Source organism: Hesperophylax consimilis, chromosome 17 (genome assembly GCF_061612785.1).
Source record: "Hesperophylax consimilis isolate HC1 chromosome 17, BYU_Hcon_1.0, whole genome shotgun sequence".
Classification (NCBI taxonomy): domain Eukaryota; kingdom Metazoa; phylum Arthropoda; class Insecta; order Trichoptera; family Limnephilidae; genus Hesperophylax; species Hesperophylax consimilis.
In genome coordinates this window covers 6599119-6618825 of record NC_142852.1, presented here as the reverse complement: position 1 = coordinate 6618825, position 19707 = coordinate 6599119, and the positions used below count along the sequence as shown (strand labels likewise).

The following is a 19707-nucleotide window of genomic DNA, read 5'->3' as shown; positions in this document are numbered from 1 at the left end:
GGAGACAAGATTGGTCATCACATCCAGGGCCGTGGAGGCCTAGGATCGACGATTTCTGTTCTAGGAATTAAGAGGCAATTTACCAGAGGACCATTTTAACAAAGGAAAATAATCCATTGCCAAGGCGAGCGGTGGAGCTAATTTGGAACAATAAAACATTGCCAGGACGTGCGGTGTTTGCAGCATTTATCTATTGCCAAGGCGAGCGGTGGATAATAACAACTTTTGAAGGAATTTCTGAAAGACTGGCGGCGGAAAGAAGAGTTCCTGAGTTAAGTAGTTGTTTTTTTTGTTGGAGGTTATTGTTCCGGGTTTTGTTTTTTTTCTTGTGTGTTTTTATTGTGGTCTGTGCTTCGTGTAGATATGGAATCGGGAAGAATTCCGAGTTTTAATCATCTCGAGGGAGATTGGTTCGTGTTTAAGCTTCGTCTAGAACAGTTTTTCGTTATAAATGATGAGATTAACGCGGATAAAAAAGGGCGTTTCTGTTAAATCTTTTGGAGCCGGATACACTCTCTTTGTTGATAAATTTGTGTTTTCCACTTAGAGTTACGGACGTATCGTTTGAAAAATTATGGGCACTTCTTGAAAAACATTGCAGTAAAAAGCGTTCAGTATTCAAAGAACGCGAAGTATTTTTTTCAGCAAGACAAGAGGCGGGCGAATCCATTAAAGATTTTGGGGTTAGATTACGGTCATTGTCAACTTATTGTGAATTTGAAGCTAGGTTGGAGAAAAATTTAGTAGATATGTTTGCCATTGGATTATTACCGGGTCGCATTAAAGACAAGATTTACTTGGAAGGGCTGAAATTGTCACTTAGCGAACTAGAGGAAATAGCTAATAGTATGTCAGTTTTAGACGTTCCAAATAATTCAGTTAAATCAGAGGTTAACATCATCAGTAAGAATACTAACAATAGGCATTTTTCTAAGGGCAATAAACAAAAGTTTGCCGCGAGTTCATCTGTAAACAAACCGACGTATACAGTGCCATCGGGTGCGAAAACCCAGTGCCGAATTTGCAAGAAAACGGGTCATTGTACTAATTCATGCAAATTTCGCAATGCGAGATGCTACATATGCAATGAAGTAGGTCATCTGCAAAAATATTGTGTGAATAATAACTTTTCAAATAGTGTAAATCCAATTGTTGAGGATTTTTGTTGTAATAATCATGTGATAGCTTCAATAAAACCGTTCACAGCAGACATTATAATTAACGACAAGCATTTTAGAGCGATGGTCGATTCGGGATCTTCGTTAAGTGTAATGCAGGAAGAAATCTTTAAGCGTCATTTTGGTTCATTAAAATTATTGGCGGATAACCGTATCATTACTGGGTACGCAGGGAATCCTTTGAAAGTTATTGGCAAAGTTATTTTTGACGTGAAGTTCAAAAATAAAAACAATAATTTTACATTTATAATTGTTGCGGGAGGTTCAGATCTAATTGTAGGTAGAGATTTCATGGATATTTTTGGGTTAGAAATCGCTTCAGTACAAAATACAATTAATTCGGTGGACCCTGAAGAGGAAATACCGAAAGCAGACTCAAGTCATACGATTAATGAGTTGAAGAGAATTTTTTCAAATTTTGGGTACCCGGACTGTATTGTAACTGATAATGGAACCGTTTTTACTAGTCAGGAGTTCAAAGATTTCTTAGAGTATAATAATATTGAGTTTTTAACAACGCCAGTGCGTCATCCCCAAAGCAATGGGCAGGCTGAAAACTCGGTAAAAACAGTGAAGAATTTTTTAAAGAAAATTCTTGTTAATAACGTATTTAAGTCAAATTATAAAGATAGATTATATGAATTTTTAAGTGATTATAGAAATATTCCACATTCCACAACTGGAATTGAACCCTCAGTGCTAATGTATGGTAGGAGATTAAAATCAACCTTTAGTAGCCTTTTACCTAAAAGTTTTGAAGAAAACGTATTAACCTCGACAGAGAATTTAGCGAATGCGAATATTAATAAAGGTCAGGAAAATCAGTTTAGGAATTTCGGTGGGGTTGTTTGTAGAAGTTTTCAGATAGGTCAGAAGTGTTTAGCGAGAGACTTCAGACAAGTGAATAAATGTTCTTGGGCAAAAGGAATTGTTGAAAAAAGACTGGGAAAAAAACTGTATATTATTAAAATTGTGGGGACACAGATGTCGTGGAAAAGGCATATTGATCAACTGAGAGGATGTCCGCAGCACAGGGAGGAAGAGGCAGAGAGTGAACCTTTCGCCTCTGATATGACGAAATGCTGGGCAGATGAGGTTGACACGTCACTCCTTTTGAGAGATTTTAACCGGTGTTCTCTTGATTTCAGGTCTCCAGGGAGAAACAGAAGCCCACCACAAAATGAACCAGCACCATGGGCGGGACGACTTTGTCCCAGACGTCTTTGAAATGACCTCCAGGGAAAGAATCAGCTACTTATAGAGTCAACATCTTTTTGGAGTAGAGTCAGTGCTTAATGAATTATTTAATTTTGTGTGTAATGATATATTTTCAAATATTTAGTTCTTGATTTTAATAATATTGATTTTAGTGACATCTGTTTGAGATTGTATAGATTCGTGATTTTAAAAATAATACTGTAACAATGAAATATCGTAGACAGGTTTCTAGTTTAGCAGGGGGATGATGTTGTGTATAAAGCTTCGGGCTTTCAGACACAGATGGCAGTGCTCTTAGTTTTAGCCTCCGACGACAGAGGGCGTCTCAGCTTTAGGTTAGGTTTCATTGGAATCCCACTGGCAGACCGAATCTAGCGAGTACCGATAAAGGTTGACCAACGCGGTTATATTGTACACGCGATATTCTAAATAAACCAGTTAGTAACAAGTAACCTATTTATTACTGAAAGAGGTATCTTCCATCCAAGGAGTGTTGGGAGTCTGTGGCAAGAAGTCCACGGCTGTATATTCTGAAGGATAGAACATCACAGTTATATGACAACACTACGGACCTAACCTAGAAAATGGGCTAAAACACGCTCTCAGTACCTGCCTACCTAGAACCTCTACCCGGTACCATCTGTGTAGGTACCTGCACCTACTATTAAAAAAATACCAAAAAATATATACATTACGCAATTAGGTACCTACTCGGTAAAAAAAAGAGATGAAAACTTTAAATATGAATGGCTCCCAGGGTAACCTTATCCAACTTATGTGCTCCTGGTACAAATCATAAATTTGCGAGACGCTATTGATGTAGTTTTTCACTACGGGGCGACGGTACCACTACTAATACTACTACTACTACTACTACTACTACCACTACCACTACCACTACCACTACCACTATCACTACCACTACCACTACCACTACCACTACCACTACCACTACCACTACCACTACCACTACCACTACCACTACCACTACCACTACCACTACCACTACCACTACCACTACTACTTCCACTACCACTACTACTACCACTACCACTACCACTACCACTACCACTACCACTACTACTTCCACTACCACTACTACTACCACTACCACTACCACTACCACTACCACTACCACTACCACTACCACTACTACTACTACTACCACTACCACTACCACTACCACTACCACTACCACTACCACTACCACTACCACTACCACTACCACTACCACTACCACTACCACTACCACTACCACTACCACTACCACTACCACTACCACTACCACTACCACTACCACTACCACTACCACTACCACTACCACTACCACTACCACTACCACTACCACTACCACTACCACTACCACTACCACTACCACTACCACTACCACTACCACTACCACTACCACTACCACTACCACTACCACTACCACTACCACGACCACCACTACTACTACTACTACTACTACTACTGCTACTACTACTTGGTACAATTTATAAATTTGCGTGACGCTATTGATGTAGTTTTTCACTACGGGGCGACGGTACCCGTGCCAAATTATTTTTACCAAACTTAATTTTATTTCGTTCAAATTTATCGATTTAAAAAAAAATATACTGCCAAAGTAAGTACCTACACAGATTTTATTGTTTCTTTGAATTCACAACATTTCGCTGCTAGTCTATGATCGGCTATTATTTCTGAATGGCCAAAAGGCCGACTGTTGGCATTTTTGGTTCAAATCGCAAATGTCAAAACTTTAGCCGGTTATTGTGAGACATTTTGAACCGGGCGCCATTTGTAGGACGGCCGATTAACGTTCCTAAACCTTCGGACGATGATTTTTTTCGAATATTTTAACCGTAGACTGCGTGTTTGCTACGGAATTCAATAATCAGTTTGACCGTGTAGATTTTATAAAAAAATCGTACCACGTAGTTTCGTGGTGACCACGTGACTATTTTTTTTCCAATGATACCATTATGCAGAGAAAAACATTTCCACTTAAATTCAAAATCTTTCCCGATAAATGAGGAAATTCGTAATATTTATCGTGAAATTAAAAAAATGTTTTCGTGATTTAAAAAAAAAATCAACGATACTTGATTAAATGAGACCCGACGCTCGATCAAAATCAATCGTGTTTTTAATTTACGTTAGAGTAATGCGAAAAACGCAAAATTTTCGAGCAACAGAGGCGCACGAAAAAAAAAATTGAATCATTTCGCGTTCGGGGTGCGTTCTAAATTGAATAAAAATATAAACGGTGAAGGAGAAAAAGTTTTACAGATCATCCCGATCGATGTAAACGAAACATTGCGAAAATGCACCAAAATTTGGCCGTTTCGAAACCGCACGTGTGGCAACACTCGTAATTTTTCACAGGGAAACGTCGATTCCCAATCGGTAAGCTCTGACAATAAAACGGCCGCAATCAACTTTTTCCCAGAGTGGGGCCGTCCTGGCGGCGAGAAAGCGCACTGAGGCGCTTCAGTATGGCGCGCCGCGAGCGCTTCCAGTTTCTGCCGCCAGAGTTCCTCAAATTTTTGTCGACATCTCACCCCGTACGAATCCGGTCGAATTTACCCAAAATTAGGCTGACTCGTATTTTAAGTTTTTCCACGCCGAATTGAACCCTAGGTTCTACGCCGACAGAGAGGCGTCTCGGTCACTTTTCGCCTGAAGACCGAAACAAATGAAAGGCAACTTTTTTTCTCGCACGCCAAAACGAACCTCGAGTCGTATCGAATAGGGGGAGGTTGCTTTTCGCATAAATGCCCCCCGACAAAAAAAAAACAAAGAAACTGAGTATTACTCTATATATTGTTGTCCCTCAATCACAGCCGTTCCCGCTTACTGAAGACCTGATGGTAAAAACAAGAGATTGTAAGTTTTTCTCAACACTAGACTTGAACTCAGCATTTTGGTCAATTCCTCTGCGAGTCACAGACAGGCACAAAACTGCTTTCGTCACTCAAGAAGGTCATTACAAATGGTCATGTTTGCCATTCGGCTTAAAAACCGCACCAGCAATATTTCAGAGGATAATGTGTAACATAATACGGAAACACAAACTCGGAGATTTCACAGTAAATTACATAGATGACATCCTGGTTTTTTCAAAAACTTTCTCAGATCATGTCAAACATCTAACACAGCTGTTTCAAGCGATTGAAAGTGAAGGCTTAAGACTGATGTTTACAAAATGCACGTTCGCAGCTGACTCGGTTAAATATTTGGGTCACATAATACAAAATAATTCAGTTAGACCTCTGAAAGATAACTTGATATTTATTTATTTGAGGAACATAAACAGTCTTAGTAATACATTATACATAAGAGGATAACAAAAAAACAGACCAATTATTAATGTTCACAGATATATATTCAGAAACATAAAACTAACCGGTAAACGATAAACCTATACCTACTATGCCTACCATAAACAGCAATAAATAAAATTGATTATAACTATACTTAAATAGACTTGGGTTGGAACGGGAAAGGGGAGGAGAGGGATAAGGAAAAGTTGCCATGCAAGTAATATTAAAATATTAGGTACCTACAATCAATTTAACAGTCGTTAATATGAGTTAGAATGTGATACAATGAAATTCTGTAGTGATAGTAACTAGCAGTGAATATGTCAGGACGAGTGTCTATATTTGCAAATTTATTATTATAGTAGTTACATGTCCTTTGCATAAATTCATTTTGGTGGGAATTTGTATTGCATCTATCAATGTAGAAAAGGGTATTTTGTCTGCTGTATCGAATTGGCGCATGGAAATTTATTTTGTTTACCAACTCCGGGCAGTCAACTTTTGAGTTAATAATTTTATACAAGAGCATCTGATCAGCGACAATCCTCCTGTCAAGTAGTTTCGTGATTCAATAAGAAACTTTCCAACCCCAAAAACGCAGAAAAACGTGCGACAATTTTTGGAAAAAATAAACTTTTACCATAAATATTATGCCAAAAATAGCAATGAAATTGGATCCGTTGCATAATCTTTTGAGGAAAGGTCAAACCTTTGATTGGACTATGGCATGCCAAGAGTCATTTGATGAAATGAAACAAATTTTATGTTCTCAACCAATATTAACCATATTTGACCCGAACTTGCCTATACATGTATACACAGATGCTGTCTTTTCAGATCACAAGCCATTAGAGAGTATGAATATAAAATCAAGAACTGATGAAGAATTAGGAGATCTAACATACATAATATCACAATATGATTTTCAAATTAAATATTCTCCAGGTAAATACAATATTGAAGCTGATTGCCTAAGCAGAAACCCAGTCTTAGAACCTGATGAGAACCAAGATGAGCAATTAAAAGTTATCAACTTAATAAAATTAGAAGATATCTTAAAAGATCAGGTGAAAAATGAGAAGATACAGTGCAGAAGAGATAAATTGATATCGAAGAATAATGTTTATTACAAAAAAGTAAAAAAAAAGAGAAAAAATAATTTTATCAGAAAAATTCAGCATAGTATTTATCAAAAATGTTCATACAGACCTAGGTCACATAGGAATTAAACAAATGCAAAAAATGATAAGCTCGTTGTACACAGCAGAAAATATGACAAACAATATAAAGAGAACCTGCGAAAGTTGTTCAGTATGTTTAAAGAACAAATCAAGAGGTCAAAACAAAAAATATGGATTGATGTCCCACTTGGGTCCCGCAACAAAACCTTTTGAAATATGTTCCATTGATACAATAGGCGGTTTTGGGGGTTCACGGTCAACTAAGAGATACTTGCACCTGCTATCAGATCATTTTACGAGGTTTGCATATATTTTGACATCAAGAACTCAAAATACCAATGATTTCATCAAACTCGTAAATTCCACAGAAACTAATGACATCGGCATGATACTCTCAGACCAATACCCGGGTCTCAATTCTAGAGAATTCAAAAAAATTTTGCTGAAAAAAATATTCCAATAATTGTTACTGCAGTAAACTTACCTTTCTCAAATGGATTAAATAAAAGATTGAACCAAACACTGGTAAATAAAATAAGATGCAAAAATAACGAAAATGACTCAAAAGTAGCTTGGACAACTATAGCACATAATTGTGTAAAAATCTACCTATAATGAAACGGAGCACACTGTCACAGGATATGCGCCACAGTATCTACTTAACGGCACAGATGTTACGATTTTGCCAAATGAGTTAAAACTTAAGAAGACCGACATCAGTTTGATGCAAGACAGAAAAAAAGCTCTGGAAAATACTATGAAGTCACATTTTTTTAATTTTTTTTTTATAGTGAATACCTCACAAGAGTCCCAACTGCTCCCGTCTGGAGCCAGTGAGACTATGGCATCCCCAATTGGGGGATGTTGTGAGGCTGAAGGTAAGTGGGGAAAGGAAAGAGGAAGGTGGGGAAGTACCTGGCTATTCAGATCTAGTCACTAAACACGGCTAAAGCCATTTGGAGCAACGTTTCAATTCTGAATGGTGGTCTTACACCAGGGCGATACTGGTAGTATCTTCCACTCTGGAACGTGCCGCAAATATACTATATATTATTTTAATTAATTAATTGTAAAATAACACAAATTAATCAAATAAAATTTATTTGCGCACGCCGGGTTCGAACCCGCGCCCTTTGGAATGGCAGTCCAATGCGTTACCACTGGACTATGCCGGCCGTCCAGTCGTCCGTCCGACATAATTACAACAAGATAATTTACGATAAAAGCAGGAGACACTTCAACTTCAACGTTGGTGATATTGTTTTTGTGGAGAATGGAAACAAACTTAATAGGAAGAAGCTAGACAAATTGAGAATCGGACCCTACAAAATTATAGAAAAATTATCAAACTCAATTTACAAGTAAACACTGGTCGACAAAAATCAGAATCAAATTTTTTCCACATCTCAAAGTTAACTCCAGTTCCTGCATTAATGAACCAAAAAGAGGATACTTAATAGGTTGGGGTTTATTGTCTTCCCTAGGGGGGGAGATGTAAAGAAATATATAATTTTCTATAATTCAAGGCAATGCCGAGCTTGTCTCGTCATTGTGGCTGTGTGTGTCGTGGACTGGCTGGATGTGCGCCACAGTACCTACACAGTCGACTCGATATTTCGTAATCTATGGTTTAAGACATAGTAAAAATAATTTATGGGTTGTGACAGGGCAGATTGATGGGAATAATTTAAATAATTTGTAATTGCTATCGTGATTATGATTAACGAATTGACATAACAATTAATAACATTAAATGTCGTTTCTTTCAGTACAGGTAATGTTTTGTTACTGAATGCTTTTCTTTATGTAAATCTTGTGAGATTAACTAAATAAACCTCTTCTTTCATTACAGATAAACTCAATTGTGTTTTAATTGACTGTCGTTCAAATCACAGGGAAAATATCATTAAATATATATACACATTGTTTGGGAATTAAATGACAAAATTTATTTAATATAATTGTATTTGTAACCACTATGTAGCTGTTTTTTAGTTCAGCTGATTTCCGGTCATATTGTTTTATAATATTAAATATGAGATGATTCTTTTAAATAAGAGCATTTCTTTTTAACTTCCGATTTTGTTGTCCGGGTTAAATCTTCCCCAAAGGAAAAACTTAACCCTTCCACTCACTTTTCCACAAATGATCATCTAGTCAATCAACAATATGTAAGTGCATTATATAAGCAAAATAAATACAAAACAATACAAGAACAACACGTCAACTCACCAGAGATCAAATGGGAAAATAATTCACCGACTCCAGATATTTTCATATCAGAGGGTTCGGCTCGGTAGAACTTCTAACAGGGCCTATAAATCCTACTGATCCCTCAACATAAATATTTAAAAAATCTTTTGTTATCCTACATGTATTCAAAATGACCGACTTTTGCATTTTTATATATAATTTTTTTGATAGATCTAATACGCCTAAATTTTAATTAGAGAGCATAAATTTCACCAATTTCCCAACGTGGTACTCATCGGCTCTTATTAACATTACAAAAGAAAAGCTGAAATTCTTTCGAGCCTGGAAACGCCACAAGAACCCACTAGATTACCAAACCTTTTCACTGCTCCGAAAAAGACAAAAGAAAATTGCTACTCTCACATACCACAATTATATTTCACATTTAGAACATTCTATACAAAATAATACAAAAAAAATATGGAGCTTTGTCAAAACGCAAAGAAAATCTCCCTACATGCCGGAACACCTAACATACGGCTCGAAAATCGCACACAACAGTAAGGAGATCACTGACCTGTTTGCTGACTATTTCTCTACCGTCTTCACTGATCATACCCCAAATTTAGCACCTGATGTCAAGGAACCTGATCCGTTAAATAATATAGCCATAAACTCAATTAAAATCAATGAAGACATCACCTACAAATAGCTTTCATCCATTGACATTAACAAAGGACCTGGTTTAGATAGTTTGCCTGGTATCTTCATACGTAATTGTAGTAAATATATCACTATTCCGGTCAGCGCAATTTTCAAAAAATCATTAAGTGATGGAACGTTTCCTCATAAGTGGAAATCTGCCGTAATAACTCCCATTTATAAAAAAGGCGATAAACATGACGTTACAAACTATAGACCTATCTCTCAACTTCCTATCTTAAGTAAAATTCTTGAAAAAATCGTTTACGACCAACTTTACCCGACTATCGCTACAGCAATTACACCCAACCAACACGGATTCATGAAAAACCGGTCTACTACATCTAACCTGGTCCTATTTGTCAACTATTTGCACAGCAATATGGACGAAAGGGTACAGGTCGATGCTATGTACACCGATTTTTCAAAGGCCTTCGACCGCGTTATTCACTCAATTCTTTTAAATAAACTTACTCGTCTTGGAATACACGGTGACTTATTTAGATGGATTAAGTCATACATTAGTAATCGTAGTCAAATTATCTCAATAAATGGTGTCTTATCCAAAATAATCAACGCAACCTCGGGCGTTCCTCAGGGTTCTCACCTTGGTCCGCTTTTCTTTAACATATACTTAAACGACATAGGCTCATGTTTCCAACACTCAAAATTTTTAATGTTTGCAGATGATATGAAAATTTATAAAACGGTCATCTCTCTATCGGACTGTAGAGAGCTACAAAGTGACTTAGACAGGCTCTGCAACTATTGCACTGTTAATTATTTGGACCTCAATGTTTCGAAATGCCACACCATGTCCTTCACCAGAAACAAGCATATAATTAACTTTCCCTATTCACTCCGCGATGAACCCGTGATCTCAAAAAGCGAATGTAAAGACCTTGGAGTCTACGTAGACAGTAAACTTATATTTAATACGCACATTTCTTCAATCACTACCAGATCTTACAAAATGTTAGGTTTCGTACTGCGTCTGAGTAAATTATTTAAAAATCCTCGTACGCTAGTAATGCTTTATTCCTCACTAGTCAGAAGTACACTGGAATATGCATCGCCTGTCTGGAATCCCAAATACACTTACTATGTCAATAATATAGAGCGCATACAAAATAAATTCATTAAGTACCTAGGTTATAAATACAACAATAATTATATCTGCACTCTCCAATCCCTGAAATCCAGGCGAACGGTAGCTGACATGACATTTCTTCATAAAATAATACACAACGAAATAGACTGCTCAGAACTTCTATCCCAAATAAATTTTAACACCCCATTTAAAAGAACTCGACACACCAACCTTTTTTACACAACTAGTAATAATACAAACGCTGCAGCCAATTCCCCTATTTCTCGTATCCTTCAAACATTCAACTCAATTCAAACAAGCACAAACACCGATATATTTTTTGATTCTCTCCCTCTATATAAGAAAAACTTTTTTAGCACACTGAATTCGCCCACATAACACATACAACCACACACAGACACACATGCACACGTACACACACACAAACACTCACACACACCTCTCTCCTTCCCCAGCACACTAATTTAACTTAACTTAAAAATGTAACTTAACCGTAAAATGTATAATATACCTCATATGCATATATGTCAGCAACATGTCATTGGTACCAATTATTGTACTAACTTTTATAATTTTGTAACTATTGTCATCTATGTAATTATGTACTGTTTGTTTCTGCAATAAACAAAATAAATAAATAAATAATGCCAGTAGCCGAAATAACGAATGGTAATATTTTTATTTCATTTTATTATTATTATTTACTAGGTATTACTATTTCGTAATAACATATTAATTAAATTTTATAATTTTTATGATATACGAATTAGCGATCATGTAATAATTCAATCATAGAAAGAAGGTTCATTGGAGAGCCGGTGTCTTTTTATATAATGAATATTTCCTACAATAAGAAGCTTGGTAAGAAATGGTTCTACGAAAACTCCTCAAAATGACAATGCAACACACATTTAAAAGGTGATAAAAATACATTAATAGTGATGAAATAACAACTAGGTTACATAGTTACATATGTAACCTATTTAACATAGTTTTTGTTTTATACCTTTACATAACTTCATAACACTTTCAGAGGTGTGTTGAATTGTCGTTTTGTTATATGTATTTTAGTTATCCGGTCAACGTTCATGCAGAAAACACATTTTCCATTGAGGCATACTTTGGCATTTTATCACCGCAATCAAAGGAAAGTAATAAACATTATCATTTCAGTGCAATGACAATTCCATCAGGCAACAACACTGTTACACTTATACTATGGACAATGCTTGTAGCAGAATAATGTTGGTAAAATTATTATTTTCGATTTGGACACAGTCCTTAATACAGTTTCTTTATATATTAGGCTTAAAATCGCTTTAAAAACATTACGATCCTATTAGTTGTTAACTGTTAACTCAGCGAGGATATCATGAAATGAAATTTTAATAATTTTTAACTCCGTGTTATTAGGATTCTGGGTCAAAAAGAGGTCTTGAAAAAATAGCAATAAGTTATGTTTTTAAATTTTCAGTAATCAGAGTTCAAATGTTGTCTACGGTGAATAAAGCCAAATGGGGTTGGTAAAGTTAGATTTAAATTAAAAATTATAAAGAATGAGTAGTTATCTGTATTTAATTACAAAAACAAGAACCTTTCAATTTTTTTTTTTATGAAAGAGTTTTCGTTTTTTTTTTCGAATAAAATCGTAGATCATTGGTATTGCAGCCCTTACAAACCCCACTTGTTCGATTTTTGATTCATGCTTTACTGTTTTCTGTTCGCTGCTTTACTATATACATTACACAGGATCAATACATAATTTATTCTCATTTTCGTGCCACAGAGAGTTCCACCTAATTTTTTCTACAATTGGTAATAGCTTTTACCAGAATAATCTTAAAACTATCGTCAAAGTGTAAAAATGAATGAATTTGTTGATAACGCTTAAACTGCATTATATCTGCTATAAGCACGTAACGAAATGTATGATTCCATGAAGGCATTTCGAAAACAATATTCAATTAGTAAAAATTGTAACTTGTAACATAAAACAGGTTTTTTGCCACTTTGAGTCAGCAGTAGGTCGTTAGATGAGCGTTTTGATAAAATTAAATGTTTCACACGGAATATGTAAAAGGTTTTTCGCCAATGTGAGGCACTCATTTTGCACTCCAGATAACATGTATAGTTGCGCATGGAACATTAAAGAGGTTTTCCTACGATGTGACAGAGCATATGGCTCTTAAGTTGGCACTTTTGATGACATGTATAGTTGCACACGGAACATGAAAAAGGTTGTTCTCCACTATGAGTCAGCATGTGTCTTTTCATGTAACTTTGTTGATAACTTGCATAGTTGCATTCCAAACATAAAAGAGGTTTTTCTCCACTGTGAGTCAGCATGTGCCTCTTCAGGTGATCCTTTCGACAAAACGCATAGTTGCACACGGAACATGAAAAAGGTTTTTCTCCACTGTGAGTCAGCATGTGTCTTTTCATGGTAATTCGTTGATAACTTGCATAGTTGCACTCCAAACATGAAAGAGGTTTTTTTCCACTGTGAGTCAGCATGTGCCTCGTCAGCTGACGCTTCTGACAATATGCATAGTTGCACACGGAACATAAAAAAGTTTTTTCTCCACTGTGAGTCAGCATGTGGCTGGTTAGGAGGCTCTTTCTATTGCATGCATAGTTGCACACGGAACATGAAAAAAGTTTTTCTCCACTGTGAGTCAGCATGTGTCTTTTCATGGTACTTCGTTGATAACTTGCATAGTTGCACTCCAAACATGAAAGAGGTTTTTTTCCACTGTGAGTCAGCATGTGCCTCGTCAGCTGACGCTTCTGACAATATGCATAGTTGCACACGAAACATAAAAAAGGTTTTTCTCCACTGTGAGTCAGCATGTGGCTGGTTAGGAGGCTCTTTCTATTGCATGCATAGTTGCACACGGAACATGAAAAAGGTTTTTCTCCACTGTGAGTCAGCATGTGTCTTTTCATTTTTTCTCCACTGTGGGTCAAGATGTGTTTCTTTAAATTTCGCTTTTTACAATTTGAATAGTTGCACTTGGAACAAGAAAAAGGTTTTTCTTTTACACGGGTGCGTACATTAATTGGAAAATTTGACTTAGGAGAGAATGAGTAGTTGCGATGGGGTGGAGTGAATCCCTTTTCCACAAAGTGCGTCTGGAGATCTGTCGACAAATTGAACATGCATGAAAATGACTCAGTTAAATAAGTTAAGTAAGCGAAGTAAGTACGAAGAAACGTTAAAAAAAATAGGAGAATTTTTCAAGCTTACAATGAAAATTGGTTTTACCTGCTGCCTTGGTAATTCTTCCAATGCGTTTTAAGCATTCCTCTTTAATATCCGGAAGATCGAGGTCAATTTTCATATAAGTAATACCCGCTTCATCTTGTCGGGGTCCAAGATCCTCATTGATGGTATTTGTCTCGATATAAATGCTTCCTGGGATAAAAAAGGACAATATGTAGAGTGTATCTTTGCATGGCCAGCCCCGAACCAAACGGCGCCTGGCGCGAGTTTAATGTTGGCTGCCCAAACAGTCAAAATTAGTAGACGCCAAGGCAGGCTATCAATGTAATCAATAATTAAATGATTTGTATTTATTTGTAGCTCAGTATTTATCAAAAATAATACTAAGAGTGATGTGTTAGGTTGGGTATTTGACGCCCGGACTGCTCCAATTGGGCCCGGTTAGGGCCAGCCCCGTATCTACGTATCGTTGATATAAAACGAAACTTTTTTTTTCAACAAACAATAAACTATTCTTTTATGAATAAAGATACCATTGATCAGCAATGTAGAAGTGGGAAATTGGATGAAAGTTTCAAAGGTCAATATCGGATAAAAATGACCTCAGATGTCCGCCTGAGGGACCGATTCTTAAAGTAGGAAAAAACCTGCTCTAGAGAACCTTAAGTAGGGGCTTTTAAGCCAATGGGATAGTGATTTCTCAATCAATATTTATGAATTTTTAACGTACAAAATTGAAGTGTAATTTACTTCATGTCCAAAATAAAATTAGCTGAAAATCGAGGAATCTACAACTTATTGTGAATAATATACTTAAGTTACAAGAGTCTTGTATTTTGATATTTTCGGGCAAGGACGCATTTAAGGGTAAATACCCAATACACCACATGTATTATAAAAGAGGACGTAACAAGTATGTGTCCTGTTTGCGCGACATTTCAAAACACACATGGATTCCTGGCATCCATATTTAAAGTTCTATATTTTACACGCATGCAAGCAACCAACTGGCTGTTTGAGTACTCTCCACATATTGCAAGCATTCCTTCGTTACAGCTTGGAGGTCGAAATCTAAATCCGAAAAGGAAATTTCACCTCCACCTTCTTCCTGGAGCCCTGGTTCCGTCTTGATGGATATAGTATCTGGCTTCAGTAAATCCATGGTCTGCCTTGGTAGAGTTTGGTTATTTGTTTAACCCCAAACATATAAATCTGAAACAGAACAAAGTTTTAACGGAATTCAAATATAAATAAGTTTTTAAAATTTGGCTTCTCAAGTCGTAGCAAAAATACACATTAGAAAGAAATCTTCGGTAAACTCTTTATTTATTTACTTTTATGTCTACCGCTATTCCGTTGAAATCTTCCCGTTATAAAACATCTGTAATACGTATATTTGTTGTTATTTTAAAAAATGCATTTGAAATTCTAATCTAATAATAGGTAGATGTCAAATTACAGTTTAAACATTCTGTTGTGACAAAACGCCCAATGATTCCCTAACTAAACTGGAAGAACCACCGCTACAAAAATGAAATGAATTTAAGTATTATTACTTACGAAAAACCATCACATGCATGAAATAATAAGTTTAAAAGGGCGGGATAAACAGAGTTTAGAAACAGGAAGAAAGATTGTCGGAGAAGAAAGCACTTGTCAGAAAATATATAGGTTATGCATAGACAAGAATGAAGTCATAGACAATTAATATAATTTTCATGAACCTGCCATTTTAGGAAAATGATAATTTATTTCGATTTGCGTCTTGTAAATATTAACTGTGAGAAATCCGTACCCCTAAAAAAAACACAACAAGAAAAACGAAACAAAATCGTTTCAAACCGAATATTTAGGTCAAGCGATTCTGATTTTGTCCACTATACATTTATTTCACACATATGGGTCAAAATCCTTTTAATCATCATAACACTCACTTTAGGAGGGTTAGAAACGGGTTTTGCATAAAGGTTTTCTGGAAAGGTAATTCCCGACAAAAATTTCGGATATTTGCTTCCCCACAGTAATTTTTTAAATCCATTGAGGAGCAGTTATTAGAGAATTTCGGAAGTAATTTCCCACAATATTTATTCGACACCATGGGGGGGCAGTCAATAAAGAATTTCTGAAGGAAGTAATTTCCCACAGTATTTATTCGACTCCATGAGGGGGGGGGTTGAAAAATAACCCATAAGTATTTAATTCTTGGTTCCAGTATGAAATACTTATTAGTTTTTAGAACAATGTATTTTGTAGATTTGTCCAAAGTACAATACTCCAAACATGAAAATACCCGATTCTTTTACAGACTACGATAAAAACGCCTCTCCTAGTAGTAGTTCACTATATATTAATCATTTTCCAACAAAAAACGCATTTATAAAATTATAATGCAAAACATAAGAATCGTGGCTCCCTTTTTATCAGGACTAAGAAATTCTTGTTTTTAGTGAGTTTTATTAATCCAATGTACATTTTTTACGTATAAATTTTATTAATTAGCGACCGGTTTCGATACTTCCGTGTCATTAACTAGCTTTTTAAAACAAAATTTTTAAGTGCAGAAATATGGGGTTTTATCTAGTTTGTGTTCTTTGCGGGAGGGGGGTTTGAGGGAGGGGGAGGGGGTTGAGAGGGAAACGGAGGGAGGAGTCAACATAACGGGGAACATTGTCAATAGAGGTGATTTGCAAGGTGCTATTATTTTGTTAACTATATTAATGCTTGAATTGTTTTTTTTGTTAATTTCTAATGTTTCTAATGCGCACAAATTAAAATATTTATTAATGTTAGAATGTTTAAACTTAGTTTTATCCCGGTATGGCCTGTCTCTATCAAATGATTAGCGGACTCGGAGTAATTATTATTTTTTAAACATAGTTCGTGTTCCCTGATTCAAGTTTTGAAATTTCTAGTAGTCATAACTACATATTGTGCGTCACATTCATTACACTCTAAAGTGTATTTCCCATTTTTATCTAATTTATTTGAAACATCCTATTTATAATTAAGTTTTTTTTTAAATTTAGAATTATAAAACAAATAGCTCTAAACAACGGATATAAACCTGATATAATTAACCGTATAATTAATAAGAAACAAACCAAAATATTTACTAAAAAGTACATTTATAGTAGAGATATTAACAATCAATCTAGTAAAAATTTAATGTATAAAAAACTTCTTTATTTATTTATTTATTTATACGCCCATTGGGCTTTTACATAGTTCATAAAAAAATAATATTCTGAAGATTTTAAATTCACAAAAGTAATAGTAAAAATACATATAACCATATCCATTTGACATATTATAACAGCAAGTAAATAGTTAAAGCATACAATAATTATTTGTAGGTATAAACCTGTTGTACAAAAATAAGAATAAGAATATTCCTACTCCTAAGTTATACAGACTTAAATTAGTTACTAAGAAATGTAAAGTTTATATGTAAATGCTAGGTAGTGGCAGCAGTAACATGATACAATACGACACATAAGTGTATGAGGCCTTTGAGTTAGGAAGTTAACGAAATAATTATTGGCAGTATTGTTAACAAATATACTGCGTTTGACAGGTTGTCGTGGCCTGCTAAATCGAGGGCGATTGGTCAGCCATTTTACATAGTTTATATAAAAAAATATTGTGAAGATTATAAATATAGAATAGTAAAGCTATAATATAACATTCATATATACTACTATTAATTTCAACTGCGCGTACACGCTAAAAATCGCTCTGCATAAATAATCAATATTTACAGTTAAATTATCGAAATAATCGAAAAATTATAGGTTAAAGCATTTTATTGCTGAGTATGTGTTATGATGTTGGGCTGTTGTAGTATTAAGTTTAGGGATTATTATTTGTCCTAAGGTTCTCGGTCTGGTACTAAATGACTTTATTGTTAGTTTGTCTTTATGGATTTGTAGTAATGCGTTTTTTTGATAAATTTTATTTATTGGTAATACTTTGAATTCATCGAATAATGTTTGGGTTGAATAGTCTAAATGTTTCTTAAGAATTATTTTGATGAGTCTTCTATGTACTATTTCAAGTGGGGTTAAGTTGGTTTTATACGCTCCTCCCCATCCTATTATTCCGTATTGCAGAACTGATTGGGCTAATGCATAGTAAACCTTTAGTAGCAAAGATTTATGTAATATATTTCTTAGTTTGAGGAATTATATTTTGAGGACTAATACTAAGTTTTTTAATAAATCTTTCAAATAATAACTTCTAGGAGTACGGGTCCAGATCGGGCAGGCCATGCTGCTGCTGGTTCCTCGTACCTCTGGTCCACCAGAGGCACCGGGCTCGATTGGCCGGGCTGCGTCCTTGATGGTGGTGACCTCTCCAGGAGCTTCGAAGGTCCAGGAGGGGCAGGGGCTGCTGCTGTTGGAGCTGATTGAAGAGCTGCTTTAAGTCTCTCAATGTGCTCGGTTTGACTGCGAAGCTGTTGTCGCAATGACTCCATCGCATCCTCTTGAGATATGGAGGGCGGTGAGTCATGATGTGCAGGTGGTGCCATGTCAGGAGTGGTGCTGGGCGTGGGCATGGGGGTTACGTCAGGCGTGACGTGAACCACAGCCGTGGCCTGAGACCCAGCGTCCAGGGCATCTGCAGAAGGTGTTGAGGATCCATCGTCTTGGATCCGGCTCGACCGTAAAGTTGGAGACATCCTGGTTGAAGGCGTGTGAGAATCCGGCTCGGAGGACCACTTGTACTGGACGGGAGTCCGCACAAGACTGTAGATTTAGGCACCGGGTCCAAACCGTGTCTTCAACCGATGAGGATGCTCCTTTACGGTCGATGATGATGATGATAGTAGTAATATTTGATGAAATCTGCCTCCCGCACCCAGGCTTGGTGAATGTTGGGCACTGGGTGTGCTGTCGTCTCTGCTCGCTTCTGGTGTTGGCGGTTTTCCAGAGGAGGGCCGGCTTGTCTTGAGGAGGTAACACCAGAAGATCTTGGAGCAGAAGACTTGGCTAGGTGAGGCAGATGTTGGGCAGGAGTCACTTGTAGATAAATAAAACGCTTGGTTTCGGTGGTAAAGAAGAACTAATTTATTTTTAATTATGTGGCTGCTTATATTCAATAAGCATGACTCGCGCCCGACATTGGGCTGGGAGCCCAAAAGTGGTGGTGGATTGTACCCGCGCCAATAATGAGTTTATATGCCCCGGAAAAATGTCGCATATTCATTTTTCCGGCAGCACAGTCGAAGGTAGTCGCTTAAATTTGCGAGTTAGAAAAGATTTTGAACGCTTACATGAATAACAATTACATAGTTAAAATGCATAGTAGTTATAAGAATGTGTATCTTGACAACTAGATTTTTTGTTTGTCAATGTGTAAATATGATCTCAAAGCGATCAAATTTGTAAAACATTGTTAAGTTGGTATTTTTCCCAGGTCCCCCGTAACATAGCGCTCAGAAAGAGATAAGATTCACTATGCTACGAGGTTCCTGGATTTTCGTACACGCAAAAAAGGTAACAAATATTGTTCAAAATTGGTGGTACATATGTGTGAAAAACAGCTTTTTTAATATCTCCTCAGCGGTAGTATATAGAAA

At 36.2% G+C, this 19707-nt stretch overlaps 1 pseudogene; it reads left to right on the top strand.

Annotated features, from left to right (window-relative positions):
• The first annotated feature begins 7078 nt into the window (after positions 1–7078).
• LOC149415869 (uncharacterized) lies at positions 7079–8357 on the top strand (annotated as a pseudogene).
• The last annotated feature ends 11350 nt before the right edge of the window (positions 8358–19707 follow it).